Source organism: Microcaecilia unicolor, chromosome 5 (assembly GCF_901765095.1).
Source record: "Microcaecilia unicolor chromosome 5, aMicUni1.1, whole genome shotgun sequence".
In the NCBI taxonomy this organism is placed as follows: domain Eukaryota; kingdom Metazoa; phylum Chordata; class Amphibia; order Gymnophiona; family Siphonopidae; genus Microcaecilia; species Microcaecilia unicolor.
This window is the reverse complement of record NC_044035.1, coordinates 75,944,961-75,964,952: the sequence shown is the minus strand read 5'-3', so window position 1 is coordinate 75,964,952 and position 19,992 is coordinate 75,944,961.

The window sequence follows — 19,992 nt, the reverse complement described above, 5'->3', positions numbered from 1 at the left end:
TTTCCAATGACTAGGCTCTTGGGCCGGTGAAGATTCCTAGTTACAGTGTCCATTGTCTGGGCTTCTGGGCCACTTTGTCCTTAAAAGGGGAACCAGGGAAGCACATCACTAGACACTTTTTAATGAGAGGGCTTTTGTTTAGGTTTTTTTTTTTTTTAATTATCCTGGCACTGGTTTTTTTCTCCTGATGACTTTTCTTGTATTAGAAGAAAGAAAAAAAAAATTATGACAGTGAAAAGATATAAACCCCAGGAAGCTCTGAATTTTTTTTAACTCATGGGAAAACTGTTCATAAAAATTGGTGATTAAGAGGAAACTCATTCCCAGAATGCTAGAGAGCTAACTTCATTTATCCTTTAATCTGTAAACAAACTCTAGTGCATGCAAGTTGACAGGGGTTATGAGACCATCACCACCCCCTTTCCTTCCAAGGGAATTTAGAAAGAATTACGAAACACTTGCAAACATAAGAACATATTGATTACAATGATTTGGCTATAACAAATGACATGATCAGTCATGACTGATGGTGTAAAATTTAGCCACATCTTTGTTTATTGGTATACCAGATCCTGAGCTAAAGATAAATGCAAAATATATAACACAAAAAACCACAGGACTACCCACCATAACAGCTCGGAGTCCAATTGCCACCCTAATCCAATTGTACAAGTAATATCCCACCATAACAGCTGGAGCTAATGGCTGGCATGGATCTCCATGCCTGAACTCAAAGCCCTGGCCTAACATTCACCACCTAGTGAATATTAAGACCCTGTTCCAAAGGTCCTCCTTTACAACATGACTTTAAGCATGGGTCCCCCAGCTGCAACAAAAAAGTCCCTGAGTTGCAAACAAACATGCCATGCATAACAAACCATCAGCTAAAGGAAAAGAAGGGAGGGTAGGATTGGTGACTGAGTCACCTCTGAGGAGAAGGAAGGATCATGAGCCTTGGAGGCACTCTCTTAAATTCCCACTTTAGATCCCTCCCCAAAATGCTCCTCATCGTGGGAGATTTCTCGATGCCAGATTTTTAAAGTTAAACTGTCCAATTAGGGCTACTGCCAATGACTTGTTCTGGCTGTTTCTGGAGCCACTGTTTATTCTTTGCACCTCTCTCCCCTGACTACCTGCCTAAACCAAGCTAGGCCCAAGTGATTGCATCTGCCATTATGTCCCTTGAGCCATCCAGGGGGTGGTTCATTCTCCTGTTATTAGTGGGCTTCCAGACAAGTCATCGCCCTCAAACACAACTGAGAAAGACAAAGAAACCTTTTTTTAATGTCTGTAAAACTACTTCCATGGCTTGCCTCACTCCATTATTTACTAAAATCTAGACCAATATCAGACATGCCAAGTCACATGCAATAGGTTTGTGACACATGTATTTGGGTCCCTTCCACAGCTTACATGCCTTAGGATCTTCCTCTCACACATTGGCACTCACAGCAGATTTCTCCTCAGTCTGGCATCTCTTTTACTTTTCTTGCCCCCCTCCAGTGGTCTGGCTTCTCTCACTCTCCCCCTTCCCATGATGATCCTTTAAACTTGCCATAATTTGCCAGTAGCGGCAGTGTTGACATGAGGCTGCCACTAGCTGTTCTGTGCCTTCCCTCTGCCATGTCCCACCTCCTCTGATGTAACTTCCTGTTTCTAGTCAGTGGGACACACACACACACAGGGCAGCCAAGTTATGAACATCACTTCAGCATGATATTTGGATCAATTCAAGTAAAGACAGCACATGTATTTAAGACCCTTTCCATCTAATTCTACAGTATCCAAGTTATCCTAATATAAAATGTAGTTTAGTGGAAAAAGAATCTATAAACAAACAGGCCTTGAATGTCTTTTGTAAATGTTTCATATAATTGCTTAGCCTTAGTTCTGCAGGCAGAGAATTACATTACATTGCATTACAAATTGCATTTATCATCCGCCAATACCACAAAGTTCAAGGCATTCTCAAGAGTAAAACATCAATTAAGTACAATATACCAATCAAATCTCACTTGAATAACAGACATTTCTGAAATAAAAAAGCAGTTAAAGATTTTTGAAGCTGTTTATCAGTTATACATCTTAGAGTCAAAGATAAATCATTACAATTCCTCACGGTTAGGAATATTGTCTGTTGCTATTCCATGCTCTGACACTATTGGGCTCATTTTCGAAAGAGAAGGATGCCCATCTTTCGACATAAATCGGAAGATGGGTGTCCTTCTCACAGGGTCATCCAAATCGGTATAATCGAAAGCCGATTTTGGATGTCCCCAACTACTTTCCATCGCAGGGATGGCCAAAGTTCAAGGGGGCGCATCGGAGGCATAACGAAGGTGGGACTTGGGCATGTCTAACACTTGGACGTCCTCGACCCATAATCAAAAGAGACAGGGATGTCCCTGACGAACACTTGGATGACTTTACCTGGTCGTGTTTTTCTTACAACCAAGGCACAAAAAGGTGCCCGAAATGACCAGATGACCACCGGAGAGAATCGGGGATGACCTCCCCTTACTCCCCCAGTGGTCACTAATCCCCTCCCACCCTCAAAAAATATCTTTCAAAATATTGATTGCCAGCCTGTATGCCAGCCTCAGATGTCATACTCAGGTCCATCACAGCAGTATGCAGGCCCCTGGAACAGTTTTAGGTGGGTACTGCAGTGCACTTCAGGCAGGCGGACCCAGTCCATCCCCCCTACCTGTTACATTGTGGAGGAAACAGAGAGCCCTCCAAAACCCACCACAAACCCACTGTACCCACATCTAGGTGCCCCCCTTCACCCATAAGGGCTATGGTAGTGGTGTACAGTTGTGGGTAGTGGGTTTTAGGGGGGTTTGGGGGGGGCTCAGCACACAAGATAAGGGAGCTATGTTCCTGGGAGCAATTTATGAAGTCCACTGCAGTGCCCCCTAGGGTGCCCAGTTGGTGTCCTGGCATGTCAGGGGGACCAATGTACTAGAAATGCTGGCTCCTCCCACGACCAAATGGCTTGCATTTGGTCGTTTCAGAGATGGACATCTTTGGTTTCGATTATCGCCGAAAATCACAAGTCTAGGGACGACCAAATCTAGGGATGACCAAATTTAAGTATTTGGACATCCCTGACGGTATTTTCGAAATGAAAGATGGATATCCATCTTGTTTCGAAAATACGGGTTTCCCCGCCCCTACATTGGGACCTTTTGCGAGGATGTCCATATCAAAACATGGACGTCCCTTTCGAAAATGCCCCTCCACGTGACCCAGGAACTTTGCCTCCCTGTTTAACAAAGAGCATTAGGAAGGTTTTAGCTTTAACTCATACGTGTGTAAATGAGTGAAGATTAGATCTAACCTCTTTACATTCGAGTGAAAATCTGTCGAAAAAATTAGAATGTCATCGAGGTACAGCAGGAGTATGTTCATTATATACTAATTCAGAACTATCTGCATTTACCAGATAAAGGTCACCATGGAATTACACAGCCCAAATGGCATTCATAACCATTCAAACAACCCAAATGGGGTTGCAACAGCTGTCTTGGCATCCTCAGTCTCCATTGCAATTTGCAACTACCCAGTGGTCAGATCCAAAGATGAGAAGAACTTCGATCTACCAATAGCGTCCAGGAACTCCTCAATCCATGGCAACAGATGCATCCTTGATGGTGACCTGGTTCAATTTACAATAATCACAGTAGCAACATATCCTGCCACATCCTTTTTCCATAAAATTACCACAGGCGATGACCACAGGCTATTGCTGTCATGAAAGATACCCTGCTGTATCAGATCAGCTATATGTCTTTTGAATTCATCATAAATTTGCAAAGATACACTCGGATGTCTCTGTTTTATATGTTCATGTTTTCCGGTGTCTATGGTATGCTTCACCACTTCTGTGTGCCCTATGTCTGTCGGTGTCTGATTTCAAAAATACATTTTAATGTTTGCTCAAGAAAGCCTTTAACTGCTTGATCTCTGTCTCACTTAAATCAGCCCAGTTCACCTTAGCTGGAATTTTGCATAGTTATTGTGAGCTTCAATGTGCCTCTGTTGTGCTTGAAACAGTTGTTTGTCTTCCTGCACATGCACCTCCAGTTCTAGAAGTAGTCTAATTTCTTGAGGGCTAAACAGCTCAGCTATTCTCTGATGTGGATTCAGCTGCATCTGTTTGCTACTGATGTTCATAACTCTCGAACCGGTACTTTCCCTCACTTTGCTACAGCCAGTACTCTTGCAATTAACAAACCATTAGGGTACATCACGCTAAAGTGGAGGAGTGGCCTAGTGGTCTTGCAATCCATTGGTGGCCGGTTCAAATCCCACTGCTGTTCCTTGTGATCTTGGGCAAGTCACTTAACCCTCCATTGCCTCAGGTACAAACTTATTTATTTATTTGTTACATTTGTATCCCACATTTTCCCACCTATTTGCAGGCTCAATGTGGCTTACATATAACCATAAAGGCATTCACCAATTCCGGTATAAAAAAATACAGGTAGTGACAGGTAGAATAAGGAGTCGTAGAGAGGAAGAGTTATTTTATGTCCATTGCAAGCTATAGTTTTGAAGAGAGGATGAGTTATTTTGTGTTTATTCCGAGCCTTGGTTTCTTTGTGTTGCAAGGTTTAGGCATTTAAGTTGGGTCGGTAGGGTATGCCTTGTCGAACGGGTTCATTTTGAGTGATTTCCGGAAGTTTAGGTGGTCATACGTTGTTTTCACGGCTGTTGGTAATGCGTTCCATAGTTGTGTGCTTATATAGGAAAAGCTGGATGCATAGGTTAATTTGTATTTGAGTCCTTTGCAGCTTGGGCAGTATGTTCGTGATGATCCTGTTGTGTTCCTGGTTGGTAGATCTATGAGGTCTGTCATGTGTCCTGGGGCATTACCGTAGATAATTTTATGAACTAGGGTGCAGATTTTGAAAGCAATACGTTTTCTGATTGGGAGCCAGTGTAGTTTTTCTCGGAGGGGTTTTGGCGCTTTCGAATCACGTTTTTCCAAAAATAAGTCTGGCTGCCATGTTTTGGGCAGTCTGAAGTTTCTTTATGATTTGTTCTTTGCATCCCGCTTTGATTGTAAGCCCTCATGGGACAGAGAAACATCCAGAGTACCTGAATGTAACTCACCTTGAGCTACTACTGAAAAAGGTGTGAGCAAAAATCTAAATAAATAAATAACTGTCAGGGCTTCAACTACATTGTGGGTGGACTAGGAGGACATTCATTGGCACATGCCCAGTAATATTCTCTCTGTATGGGTGGAATGGCTACTTTATGCTTACTAATCAGTTTCACTAAGCCCAGCCTTTCCTGTTGTTTTTTGTATTCTTCATTTTGCTGTAGCTGGATGCAAATCTTTCTAATTGTTCTTGCAGTTGCATCAGAGGCTAGTATGGCCCATCTAGACCAGAATCCATGTATTTCTCTTAAGATATTTATTCTTAGTATTCCTGGTGTTTTTGTGTGAAGTAGCTTATAGTTTGTATCCTTACTGAGGTCTCTCACAATAAAAACACAGCTGATACTGATTTGCTGCCCCATGCATTCCACAGTTATGTCCATACAACCTGCAATGGGTATCTAGAAACCACTGACAGCTGATAGATGGATCTAGTTAACTTCTTATAGCACCATGCTAGGGAAGTTCTGAAGGAAATATTCCTCTGATAGGGTGATTACCTCTGACCCTGTAACAACTAGCTATGACCCCCTCCATTGGAACTGTGGTTATTAGGCTGGGTCCAATAGTCCTTTCAGTTCTTTCCAGTTCCACATCTGAATGAATATTCCTCACTTCCACCTTGAAAGTAGATGGCTTTATTTTGGACTTCCTTTGAATGTCCTGATCATCACTATCTCCAATGTGCTTAACACTTTTGCTCAAAGCTTTGTGGTATGTCACCACTGCTGGATCCTTCCAGTACTCTGAAGAGCCCATTTGTCTGACAAAAGGAATTTTTTCACTCTGACATTGCCACATCAGGTGCCCTTCTTCCCCACATCTGAAGCAGATGGAAGCTGCTTTCAAGAAAGTTCCTCTGGTTTTCACTGTCAACTCCAATGCTTGAGCATACTTGTTCCTCACTGGAAGTGCTGAAGGCTTTATTTTGGGCTCAAGCCAAGCCGCAACAGCCGGGCAAGCTGAAGAGTGCCTGGGAAGGCCTCCTGGAGTATTAACAGGGCAGCTATCAGCTGGAGTCCAGAGAAGCAACTGTGCACATGCTGGGGAGCGTGTACATGCACAAAGCAGAAGAAATGGCTCTGTGTGCAGAGCTGTGCAGTGGGAAGCACTGCTAGAATGAATCCAGGACAGAGGACTGTGAATAAAAAGGATCCTGGTAAGGTCTATAGGAGTGCAGATATGGAAGGAGTTTTGAAGGAGAGCTGTTTGGGAAGTCTCCTTGAGAGAGCAGTGCAGTGCTGACCTGGAAGGAGCATCAGACTGCAGGGCTCATGCTCCAATCTATAGAATGCAAGTCAGTGGGGTAAGATTCTAAAGGGCTGTGGCTGGCAGTTGGGAGGGAGCCTTCAGAGGGGAAAGCTGTGTGAGCTGAGTGTTCCTCTGATGAACCTAAAAATACTTTTAAAATAGCAGAATTGGTGCTCAGAGGCTTCAGGGAACACTCACATGTTGTGTGACTGTGAGAGGCAAATCTGAAGAGTCAGGCAGAAGCAGCCATCCCTGTGGATGACTGTGGAGAGCCCCCTGGGAAATAGCAGACTCTGGAGTGTTTGAAAGAACGAAAGACAAACAATAGAATAAAAGCTGATTGTTGGAGTTAAAGAGGAAAACTGATAGTTCAGAGGGTTCATGTTTCTTGTCTGTGAGACTGTACCACAGAATCTGTGACAAGCTGCAGGGTTCTTTAAAGAAAAAAGAAAAATCCCTTAAGTAGAAGGTCCACAGTAATTCTTTTTACTTGTGAGACAGGAGCACCAGTACTGCTAAAATAATTCCAGAGTGAGAAAACTGCTAACTAAAACTGCTAACTACCATATCCAGAAGTGTTTATGAGCTTCAGTAGTTAAGGAACAGCTACTAAGGCATCACAAACTTGCATTTAGTGACACAGCTGCCTGCAACAAAATTTTGGTTGAGAGTTTGTTGGCCAAAGATAGCCCTGCTAGTTCTAACCCAGCTCTGGGTTCAAGGTGTGCCTGGAGTGACTAAAAACGGTTGGGAAAAATAATTGGGAGGGATTCCAATTGTCTTCAAAAGAAATTGAGGGAATATACATAACAGTGACAGTAGAAGGGAAGAACACAGGGAGTGGACACTAGTAACAGATTGATAGGGTTTTCTTTGATTGATTTAGATTAAGTTAGAAGATCACAGAAGAAATGAAGAAGAGAGGAAGACAGAGGGGTACTTGCCTGAGAGGGATCCGGTACAACCTCAGCCCCTTCAACAAACTAGCCACTGCAAGAGAGACTTCTTGAATCAATAGGAGAGTTAAGTGACTGTTGCAAAAGAAATAGGGAAGTACTAAAAGTGTGCTCAAATTCAAATAGCACTATTTAGCTTAAAGACCAGGGAAAACAAGTGTAGAGAACCCACTTACCTTAATAGACATTTCAGCAAAGCTAATTAATGCATTCTCCTGAAATCTGAGCCTGTAAAATATGCAGAAAAAAAGTATCTATCCTAACACAACTTAGAACTGAGACAAAGAACTTTGTGATGTGCATGAAGTAGGGCTGTACATTTAACATATTAATAACATGATTAAAAATGTTAACGCACATTAACGGGGCAGGCATTGGTGTGCTGGAGCAGGCTCTCACAGGCTCGCAAGAGCCGGTTGTTAAGTTTTTAAGAATTTTGGGAGCCGGTTGTTAAAGTAGGGCCCTCCATGGCTACTTTAACAACTGGCTCCCAAAATGTGGGCTTGGGCCCTCTGCTGAATTCTCTTTTACTTTACTAGTGGGGATGCTGAGCCCTGCCAGCCAAGTAAATAGACTGCTGCTGCTCCCTGCTCTTTGTTTCTAGCTCTGAGCAGCAGGCTGGGACTTCTCGAGCATGTGAAAGAAGTTCCAGCATGCTGCTCCTAGCAAGATGTTGGGAGTAGTGGCAGTCCATTTATTGGCTGCCAGCAAAGGTATGCCTAGTGTGCCCGCATGAAGGGAGAGAGGAGAGAGAGGCAAGTGTTGCTCCCCCCCCCCCAGCCCTTCCAACTGCAGAGCTGGCTACGTCCGAAGAAAGAGCCTGTTGTTAAAAATTTACCAGCTCACCCCTGGGGGCAGGTCTCCCCTTCATCCAGCATTACTCTATTTAACCCCCCACTGTACAAAATGTTTCTGATGTTCTCTCACCTGCTGCAGTGCTGAAGGCATGCTGCTTTTCTTACCTGCTCCAAGCCTCTCTCTCTAGTGTCCTACCTCCTCTAACAGAACTTCCTGTTTCTTGGTGGGCCAGAGAGAGGCTTGGAGAGAAGCAGCATGCCTTCAGCCTGAATGTCAGAGGTACCAGAAGAAAGTGATGCAGACTATGGGGTGTGTGTGTTGTGTGCAGGGGCGTAGCCATGGGTGGACCTGCCCTGGGCCCACCTAATTTGGGGTCAGGTCTGCCCAGCAGCAGTGTTCCTGCAAGTAGCTTGCAGCAATTCCGGTCGCAGCTCGGCTCGCAGCGATTCCCACATGCTGCCTGCCGCTCAACAATCTCCGTGCAGCTACTAAGCGCTAACCCAGAAGCCTCTTCTCTGCTGCATCTTGACTGGGCAGAAACAGGTAGAGGGGAGGAAGGTAGAGATGCTGTATGGGAAGGGGAGAGAGAAGTTGGACCCAGAACACAAAGGAGAGGAAGAGAGAGATGGTGGACAGTGGGAATGAGAGGGGGAGATAGACATGGGGGTGAATAAGAGGGAGGGAGAGGTACACACTAGGTGGTGGTGGGGGGGGGAAATGCTGGGCCATGGGGAAGAGGACAGGAATGAAGAGAGAAGGGGCAGGAAAATATAAGGCTACCAGGGTGGGGTGAGGAGGGGATCAGATGCTGGTTAGAAGGGTGGAGGGAGGAAGACGATGGGAATGGTGGAACCCTATGAGAGAAGCCAAGAGGGGGAGGAGGGGGTGACAAGGAAATGAAAGAGAGATAGTGATTACAGAGGGTAGAAATATGGTAATGGAGAGTAGATTAAAGATAAAAGAGAAAGCAGGGATAGGGAGGAGTAAGATGGGAATGGAATTGCTAGTGGGTGAAAGAAGAAGATGGAAATTTGATAGGTAGTTGAAAAGTAAAAAGGAGACGAAGAAGGGTGAGAGAGAGGCAGAAAAGAGCTAAAAAGAATGATCAATATGTCAGAGGCAGGAATAGTGAGGGAACAGACAGGAGAGAGGAGAAAAGACAAATGGACTGCAGCCGCTTGAAGAAGAATTAGCAGACGACAGACAGGAAAGCAGAAAAGAGAAATTGGAACCAGCAAGATGGCAAAAATAAAATGTCCAGACAACAAAGGTAGAAACAAAGCATTTTATTTTGAATGTTTTAAATGGAATATGTTAGCTTTTGGAAATGTGTATAGCAAATGTCTTTGTATTGTGTTCTGTAGAAAAGGAAATGCATCTCTGATTTATGTCTCCAGTGTTGTAGTAATGCTATGTTTAACTTCTTGGAGTTCCCTTTCAATTTTTGTCTAAATATTTTTATTTCTAATTTGTGATCCCTTGTTCTGTATTTGGTGAGGGTCTGTTGGTGTGATAGTAATGGCAGTGGGAAATTGGAGGGGAGGCAAAGAGGAGAGGGAATCGGGGAGGGGAGCTCTCCTTTATTGTCTGACCTGGGCCCAAGCAGGTCTAACACCAGTCCTAACCCTTGCTGTATAGCTGGTGAGGATTCCCAGGTATCCCCAGCTAAGTATCTCCTCCAAAGACGGCCAGAAGAACTCCATTCTACCAAGCTCTGGCAACAGCATCCTTGAGCCATCGACAGTTAAGTATGTGTGGGGTGCTGGCATCAGTGGCTTAGGGTCATTGCTGCTGCCTGCCAAGCTTGGTAAAAGAGAGTTCTGGCCACCTTCAGAGAAAGTCTTCAGCTGACTGAGCTTGAAGATCCTCATTAGCTAAAGTATTTACATTTTGAAGTAGAGGTAGGGTGGAACAGAGAAAATTTTGTGCCCACCCACTTTGGGCTCAGGCCCACCCAAAACTGGCTGTCTGGCTACACCACTGGTTGTGTGTGTATGTGTGTTCAGAAAAGGTGCCAGCAGAGAGATGTGGACCGTTGGGGCTGGGAGGGGGGGGGGGAGGTTCACAAATGGTGCCGGCAGAGAGGGAAAGCTGTGGACCAGGGGAGGGGGGGTTCAGAAAAAGGTGGCGGCAAAGAGAGAGAGTTGTGGACCACAATGGGGGGGGGGGATGTTTCATGAATTCAGAAAGATGTGCTGGGTGAAAGAGGGAGAAAGAGAGAGATGTGGACTGTTGGTGGGGGGGGGGGGGGGGGGGGGGGGGGGGGGGGGGGGGGGGTTCAGGAGTGCAGGAAGAGGTGCCAGGAGGGAGAGGGAAAGAGTTATGCAGATGGGGAGGGGGTTGTTTGAGAGGGACAGATGCTGGAAATAAGGCGATGGCAACATTGGAGAGTAGGGAAGAAATGGTGTCCATGGAGAAGAGAACAAGGGGAGAGAAGAGAGACTGGAAGAGATGGTACTCCTGGAGAGGAGGACAAGGGGAGAGAAGAGAGTCTGGAGGAGATGGTGCCCTTGGAGAAGAGGGCAAGGGGAAAGAAGAGGGACTGGAGGAGATAATGCCCCTGGAGAGGAGTGCAAGGGGAGAGAAGAAATGGAAACTTGATAGATATGAGAAGGAGGAAGAAAAATGGATATAGGGCAGGAAGTGACAGAAGAGAAACAATGAAATAGTAAATAGACAGGAGGCTCTAGAAACAGAGCTCAGAGCACAGAACTGTGCTAGTAGCACAGGGAAGCAGAACCAGAGATAGGGAGTGAGATGATTAGAAAGATAAAATCATAGGACAACAAAGGTAAGACAAATGATTTTATTTTTAGTTTAGTAATTGAAATATGTCAGTTTTGAGAATTTACATCTGCTATCTATATATTGCATTGTACAGGAGAAAATGTGAGGGAGCGCTTTATGCGATTAATTGTGCGATTAAAAATTGTGATTGATGTGCAGTCCTAGCATGAAGTAATATTTATTTGACAGGTGAAACTTAAGTTGTTATGTTCTTAAACTGTTGGTAGCTGTATTTGATGATAAGCTTTTACTCTCTGAAAAAAATTTGTGTCTTCTGAAAAATAGACCTTGAATATCTTCTGTAAAAAAAACAAAAAGGAAGTTACCCACCTGGTTTACTAAGCTGCGCGGCAATGCAGACACAGCTCACTCAAAGTGAATGGGCTGTGTCGGCATTAGCGCATGGCAGCTGCAAGCATGGCTTAGTAAAGAGGGGGGTTATTTTGTAAGTTTTATAGAGAAAAATAATTTATAGAACGAACTGAGAAATAAAACTTTGAAACTTATAGAACGAACTGAGGAATAAAACTTTGAAACCCTATGTTTTTATGTGGTGTGCTCTTATATATCAGTACTGCTAAAACTTTGCTTGTAATTAATCAATGTTTTGCAGCTGGAAACTTCTTGCTTGAGCTCCTCACTTTTGAGGTAAGAGCTGCACTTGGCTAACTGTGACTAAAGGTAAGGTGGAGAGTGAAGAGAGCTCCTGTTACATGACATTTCTGCAAGTGTTCAATGGTCTTGATCTTCTGCGCACCCCTCCATACTAACTGGGAAATGATATTAGACCAAATAATATGCACACAATGAAAACAAGAAGTGGCTATAAAAAAAACCCTCTTAATTTGTTGAGCCTGCATTGCATGTTATGGGACCAATTCCTTCCTTCACTTTTCAAAACCAAGTGTTTTTCTTCTCCACAGTTAGTTTAAGTGCATTTGGGGGAGGGGGGTAATGAGCTCCAAAAGGGGTGAATTTAAATCAGCAAATTAAGAGGGGTGTTATCTTTGTAGGCGCACTCTCTGCCGCAGGAGCCTAGGTCTGAGACTGCACCCACTGCAAACGAGAAAGAGCATCAGCAATTTCATTTTGAACTCCTAGAATATGCAAGGCAGACAATGTCACGCCTAGCTGTAAACACTGCAAAAAAATCAAGCACAGCAGTTCTACTAGGGAAATGGGACTGATACACTGCCTTTCTGTAGTTTTTGCAACTACATTCAAAGAGGTTTACATAGTGTATATACAGGTGCTTATTTGTACCTGGAGCAATAGAGGTTAGTCATAAGGAGCTGCAGAGGGAATTGACCCCAGTTTCCCGGGATCAAAGTCTACTGCATTAACCACTAGGCTGCTCCTCTACTCCACAAAGATCAAGTGATGTGCAGAGTGTTTATTTAGAGCAACCACTATCACCACATTATGAGAATGAAAAACCACTTGCCAATGTGCTAAATGGGTTCCTGAAAGCATTAGAGCCACCCAAACAGGAAAAAAGCTCAAGAATAGCAATGTTGCCCCATTCCATAGAAACCCACCAATCAGGCCAAGCCTGTGCACACCATGCTCCTTGAAAATAGATGCCAAACCCAAGACCCCCTTCCCCCATGGCATCTGTAAAAAATTCCAAACCCACATTAGAAACTGGCTGCTGCTGCCACACCTGAACCTCATTAAGTTCAGATAAAAAAAAACTCTTCCATAACACGAAATCCTCCCAAACCTCATTTGTCAAGCAACCAAGAAAATGTTTTTTCTTCAACCCCTGCAATTACAAGGTAAACTAAGGACTGAATCTCCTGCAAACCTCTTTCTTTGAGCAGCAGTCTCCATAGCCATCTCCAAATCTCCAACCTTGTCAATCAGTAGCTGAATCTCCATGTGAACAGAGTCAAGCTTGATCCCTAAGAAGACAAGAGTACAACAAGGAGCTTCAGACTTATCATCAGCCAGTGGAATACCTAACACACTAGCAACACAGTAAAAAGCCACCATGACATCAGCACACTGTGAGCTGTCAGCAGGACCATCAAAGAGGAAATCAACCAGACAGTGTATAGTCCCTGACCCAGACACCTGTTGAACCACCAAATGAATAAAAGTTAAAAAAAGACTCAAAAAATGCACATTGAGATAAAACATCCTATGAGCTTACACCAATCAAAATAATACCAACCCTCAAAACAGAAGCACAACAAATGAAATGAATCAGGATACACTGGAAGCAAATGAAAAGATGATTCAATATCCACTTTGGCCATAAATGCTCCAGGCCCCAGTTGCTGCAATGTTTCCACCACAATGTCAAATGAAATGTATTGCACAGAACACAAACTCGGGTCAATTAAGGAATTAACATTCCTACCAACTGGATAGGAGAGATTATGAATCAGGCAGAACTTTCCTGGATCCTTCTTAGGTACCACACCAAATAGTGAAACCACAAAGTCCTCAAAAGGAAGGCTTGGGAAGGCCCTGCAATGCGCCCCAGCAATAATTCCTTCTCCAGCTTTTCTTTGACCACAATACAATGAATGGCAACTGAGGATGCATTCTGACATTGGTGGGCCAAACATGGACCTTGACAAGGAATCACAAAAACTGCTGAAATCCCTCCCACAACAACTGGGCAGCTGCTTAATTAGGGTAACATCTCAGCCAAGTCGATAAATCATCCAGTTGAATGGGGGCTGGTGCCTTGCCCAGGAAGCCTGCCAGCAACAAAGAACCCTGATCTTCCAGCTAGAGTCCTCGCCAACCCCCAAAGCTGGCAAAATGGAATGTTGAGTGAGCCTTGTTGTACTGGCTACATCTATGGGGAGATCGAATTTTCCTGCATTTAACTGAAAGCAAGCCCTGATCCAGGGTACTGCCACGGTACACCCCCAAAGCGAACTCTAGCCCTCCAAAAGGGGCAATGTATCCTTTTTTCCAAACCTCAACATGGGTGCAACTACTGCTGACCCCCCCACCCCCCAAATGGATGAGAGAGGTCTGGAGGAAGTCCCAGCTCAAAAAAACAACAAGCAAGATGGGGTCTTCTCTGTTAGCCATATGTCTGCATTTTGAAAACCCCATGCCTCTTACTTATCCTGTGCTAAACCTTTACAAAACTTCTCATTGTAGTTAAGCCAGGCCCAACCACCATAAGACTTGTAAGCCTGCAATATGAAATCCAAATATTTCAATAAATCAGGATATAAAGCAGATCTTGCCTCCCCCTACACACTGGCATAAACATGAAAACCCCACAATCAATTGAAAATCGTCTTTGGAACTCTGACTTTCCTGTGCTTTGCGTCATCCTTGGCTCCTTCTTTTTTCTTATCAAAAACTTCCTGCTCATGAGCCAATAAAGCAAAGAGATCAATGTACTTGTGCCTCTAAATCCTCTAATGCCATTTCTGGGAAATCTGAAAATCCAAAGAAGCTATAGCACAAAGACAATGACTCCATCTAGACACACCCAGCAAACCCTCAGTTTGTGGCAGGGGTGCCTCTGTAGTCACAGTGGGACTTGAGACCTTCCTAACTCTTTCTGAAGAGGAAGAGGAAGATCAGAAAGAGGAGGAGGAGTCCTAGGAGTCAGAAAACTCCCAGACCTGCATCAGTTCACCCACTGCCACCCTGGGCTGCTGCTACTCTACATTTAAGTGCTTAACTACAGGCTGCAAAAGCTTCAGAAATTTTTTTTATCATGCAAGCGCTGTCTCATAGATCTTCACTTACTACCCCCCCCACCAACACATGCTTACCCACAGACCACCGATGTAGGCAAGATGAATTGGACAGCTGCGTTGCTGCACAACCATGCCTGTCAGCACACCTGCAGCCTCAGTCACTGAACCATTAACCAGATTGTGAGCCGCAGTGCTGCACAGTCACTTCCCAACTCTGCAGCGGTCTCGGTGCCTGAAATCCATTCCCCACAGTGCACCCGAGGCCTCAGCCATCAACTGCAGGCCAGATCCAGAGATGCACAGAGCATCACATCAGACAAAACCAAGACATACTCAAAATACAACAACAAGGCAAGTACAACAGGAACAAAATGATTTTAAAAGCTGCTCCAAATTTGCCATCCTTGCACAAAACCAACCACCTCTCTCACAACTAAACAAATGCTTTCACCACATTGACCTCCAATTGCCCCCACCCTTCACCACAAAAAACCTCTTCTCACCCAAACCCGCTCCTCAACTACTCATCAAAATTCGTCCCTTCCAAATCCTTACCAATCCCAATGCCCCAGCTACTAACCACCTTATCCATTTAAACCCTCACTGCTCCACAGTCCCTTCACATTCTTCCTCACCATTAACTCCTTATACCCTGCCAATATTTCATACATAACTCCACAGTTCACCCTATCTCCACCCTTCATCCTTCCCCTTCACCCCTAACTCATCCCTACCCTATCATTACTACCTGAGCCACTGCTCACTGCTGCAGGCTTGGCCATGTTATATGCCTTCAGGTTTAGCTTGAGGGCACTCTTATATGTAACAGATTTCCAAGCAAGCCCTGATTTTGACAACATAAGTTTCTTGTATTCAGTCAAAAGAAATATCAATTGTAACATGTTTGACAATCTTAACACATTAAACAGCATACCAAGATTCTAAATTTGGTTTGAGCTACCATTGAGAGCCAGTGGAAACCTTGTAATGCAGGAGTGATGTGTTCCCTCACCTTTACACTGGTTAAGGGGACAAGTGGCAACATTCCGAACCAAATAACATCAAATTACAATAATCCAGCAGAGTTAGATCTAGGAGGATAATTGTATAAGGAGGACACCAAGATTTAGGGCCCTGTTTACTAAGCTGTGCTAGAGGCGAGTTAGCGTTTTTAGCACTTTCTAGGCATTAGCACATGCTAACCGTGTAGATGCCCTTATTCCTATGGGCATCTACACGATTAGCCATGGGCATAGTTTGTTTCATTTGGTGTGTGTGTGTGTGTGTGGGGGGGGGGGGGGGATGACACATTAGCATATTCATTTGCATATATACATCTCATACATATTCATTATGTTTATTCAAAATGACACACAAGCCTAAAACACTGAATATGAAGCAGCATATCTAAACAGTACACACACACACACACATATATACATATATATATATATATATATATATATATATATATATATATATATATATATATATATATAAACAAGGGGAAAGTGCATTTTCCCACCCATTTTCACCTTCTCCAAATCCCAGCTGTTTCTCCCTTCCTTCCTCCTTACCGGTACTTCACTGTACTTTATGAAATAACACAAAACCCTGCAAAGAGACACTCAAACCCTATACAGAAAACTTAACACACTATAACAGCTCTAACCCACATACACTGGGCCCTAGAGCACCAATATACCTGCTACTGGGAAACTGGAACAAGCTGGACTATTACACATTACGACACAGACATTACATGCCAGCAGAATCCTTCACCTCAGTTGCACATGCAAAACATGGACAGACCCTCATCCGATACAAAATAGGGAACCACAAGAAAACCATGCAGACAAAAACTGAAATGGAGACCCCCTCCCCTCTGCCCAAGAAAGCCAGTCTATAAACAGGGCAATACTGGTAAGAGAGAAAAAAAATGTTTTTTTTTTCTCCTGTACTCTGCAAAATACAAAACTAGAAAAAAAATGTACATTCCACAAAGCAGGCACATCTCAATCCTTAAAAAGTATTAAATAAAAATAATTGTATTCTTTTCTACCTTTGTTGTCTGAACGCTTTATTCTCTCTGATTGGGCTGGTCCCAGTCTCTTCCACTTTCCATGTGTCAGTCTTCTAAATTCTTTTCCACGTTGACTTTTCCATTTCTCCTCTCTCATCTTGTCATCTTCCTTTCCTTTTCTACATTTGTCTGGTGCTGATCTTTTGTCTTATGTTTCCCGTTTCCCCCACCCCATGTTTCTCTACTCTGTGCTTATCTCCCTTTTTCTCACCCTCTAGTCCTTAGTCTTCATATTTCATTCTTATTTCGCTCTTGGCTTTTTACTTCTCCCTCTCATTCCCTCTCCAGCATTTCCATTGCCTCTTCTGTCTCTAACTTCCCAGTCTCCTACCCCTCCCCCCATATTTCACCCATTTCCTTAGTCCCTCATTCCCAACCTCTGTAGCAGGGCTATGGTGTTGGAGCTGGAGTCAGACAGTAGAAACATAGAGGAGTCAGAATTGAAGGTTTGGTGTATCGACTCCACAGTACTGCTCTGTACTCACACTCTTAGCTCTCATCTACCCTTCACTGCATCTCATCTCCCTAGCAATCAAAGCTCCATCTTAGTCTCTCCTTCCTTCCCTTGCCTCCAAGGCCATTCTTCCATTTCTTACCTTATACCTACCCTAGTCTCATGTCCTATTGCCTCTCTTTCACAATCTTTTCAGCCCCATTTCCTCCCTCAACCCATACAGAGACCGTCCTCTTTCTCCTACACCCCTCCCCAGTACCCCCATCCCTTTTCAATGACTCATTCTCTCTGTAGTCTTCCAAATCATTCACATTATGTGTCAACCATTACCTACACGTCAACCCCTTTTCTCTTAACCCTCATTTAACACCCTCACTCATTCTCCCAACCCATCAATATACCCCCACCTATACTTAAAATTGTCAAGTATTCACTATCTCTTCGAAACTCCCACTCCCATCTCTCCTGTCCATAATTCCCTGCTCTGCTCCCCATCACTCTCCCATTATGCCACCAAGTCTCAGTCATCTTCTGCTCTGTTCCCCTTCCCCCACCCATAGTCATATCCAACTTCTGCTCTATTCCCTTCTCCCTCCCTCACCCCTAGTCCCATCCATCTTCTTTGTTCTCCTCCCAAACCCCAGTCCCATCCATTTACTGCTCTGTTCCTCCTCCCCAACCCCTAGTCGCATCCATGTTTTGCTCCTTCCCCCTCCCTCCCTCCCCACAGTCACAGCCACATCCACACCCCTAGTCCCACCCATCTTCTGCTTCCTCCCTCTCCCTCCCTCACACCCCATCTCATTCATCTTCTACTCCTATCTCCCCCACCCCACCCACACCCCCTAGTCCCATCCATTTTCTGCTCCCTTACCCTCCCCCCACACCCTGTCTCATCCATCTTCTACTCCTTCTCCCTTTCCATTCTCCTCCCCTACACCCACTAGTCCCATCTGTCTTCTGATCCCTCTCCCTTTGCTCACACCCCGTCTCATCCATCTTCTACTCCTCCCTCCTCCCACACCACCCACACCCTTTAAACCTACACATCTGCTCTTTCCCACTCCGTCTCCCCACAACACTAGTCCCATCTGCTCCTTCCCCCTCCCTCCCCACACCCACATCCATCTTCTGCCTTCAGTATCTCCTGTCCATTCTCCTCTCTTCATGTCCACCATCATTCCTTCTGTGTCCCTATCTGTCCTGTCCATCACTTCCCCTCTACCCGCTCTCCCTATTCCCCTCATGTACAGTATCTGCCCTCTATGCCCCCATCCTTTTCTCTGTATTCATGTTCTGCCTTCTGTCCGGCTCCTCCCTCTTCTTTCTCCTGCACCCCCCATCCCAGGACCAGCATCTCTCCCTCTCCCCACCCCTGCCCCCTCCCCATGGTACTGCATTTTTCTCTCTCTATGGATCCAGTGTCTTTCCCAGTTTTCCCCCCAACACACATGTCCCGTCATTCTCTACCCCTATTCCAGCATCTATCTCTCTCTCACACCCCCATACACGTCCCATCGTTCTCTGCCCCCATTCTAGCATGTCTCTCTCTCTCTCTCTCCTCCTCAGGTCCAGCTTCTCTCCCCTTCTCTTCCCCATCGAAGCTCTCACTTCCTCATCCCTCTCCCCTGCAGTCTGGTATCTCTCTCACTTACTCTCCCCCCCAGTGATGTCCCATCTTTTTTACCCTCCTTGCTCCCCCAAATCCATGGGTATGCATCTGTGTGAATGTGTCTTTCTATTCCCTTCCATCCCTGTGGGGTCCAGTATCACCCCCCCTCCCCGTGGTCTGGCATCTCTATCCCTTACCCCCCCCAGTAGTCTCATCTTTTTTACCCTTTCCCACTCCCCAAAACTGTGGGTATGCATCTATCTCTGTCTATCTGTCTCTCTGTTACTCCCCTTCCAGCCCCGTGGAGCCCATTTCACCATCGCCGCTGACACTGAACTGGAGTCTTCCAATCTCTTGGGGCGCCAGCAGCCTCAGCAAGGAAACAGTAAGCACACTGCTTTAGACATGCCCTGGAAGCTCTTCTCTCTCCTACAGCTTCCCACCTTGCGGGAACAGGAAGCTGAAGGAGAGAGAGAGAGGCTTCTGGGGCAGGCCTAAAGCAGTGTGCTTACTGCTTTCTCACTGAGGTTGCTGGCTGCTCGAGGGATTGGAAGACTCGGGAGGGTGGGAGGGGGGGAACGATACCGGGTGCCACAGGACTGGAAGAGGGGAGAGAGAGATGCTGCTGCAGCTGTACCACTCAGTCGTGGGGATGCAAGGCAGGAAAAATGGAGTGGCGTTGGAAACCAGAGGCTTTCTAATTAGGTGACAGCTCATTGAGGGGGCAATGCCCCCCTTGTTCCCCAAACTATGCACATGTGGTTAGCGCATGCTAGTTTCTAGCATGCACTAAAAATGCTAGCACACCTTAGTAAACAGGGCCCTTAAGTATTAAAAACTTGTGTAAATAACCGGAAATCACACATTCTTGCATGTTTTAAAACACATACACAAATAAATGCCAATATTCTGGCTATGTACTATTAAAAAAATTCTGTAGTTATTATGTGAAAACATATTTTAGAGCTGTAATTAGTAAAGAAACATTAGCAGGGAAAATAAAATTCTAATGACTGGATAGGGAAAATAGCTATTTGGTTCCAATAAAGAACTGACTGACTAGTTATAGTTTTATTTCATATAACTAGGACCTACTATGTTTTATAATGGCTTGACAGCTAAAATAAATATTTTAATTTCTTCTATTTCACTAGAGCCCTATCTATTAAAGTTTATTCCTTTTCGTGTCTGTGATGAA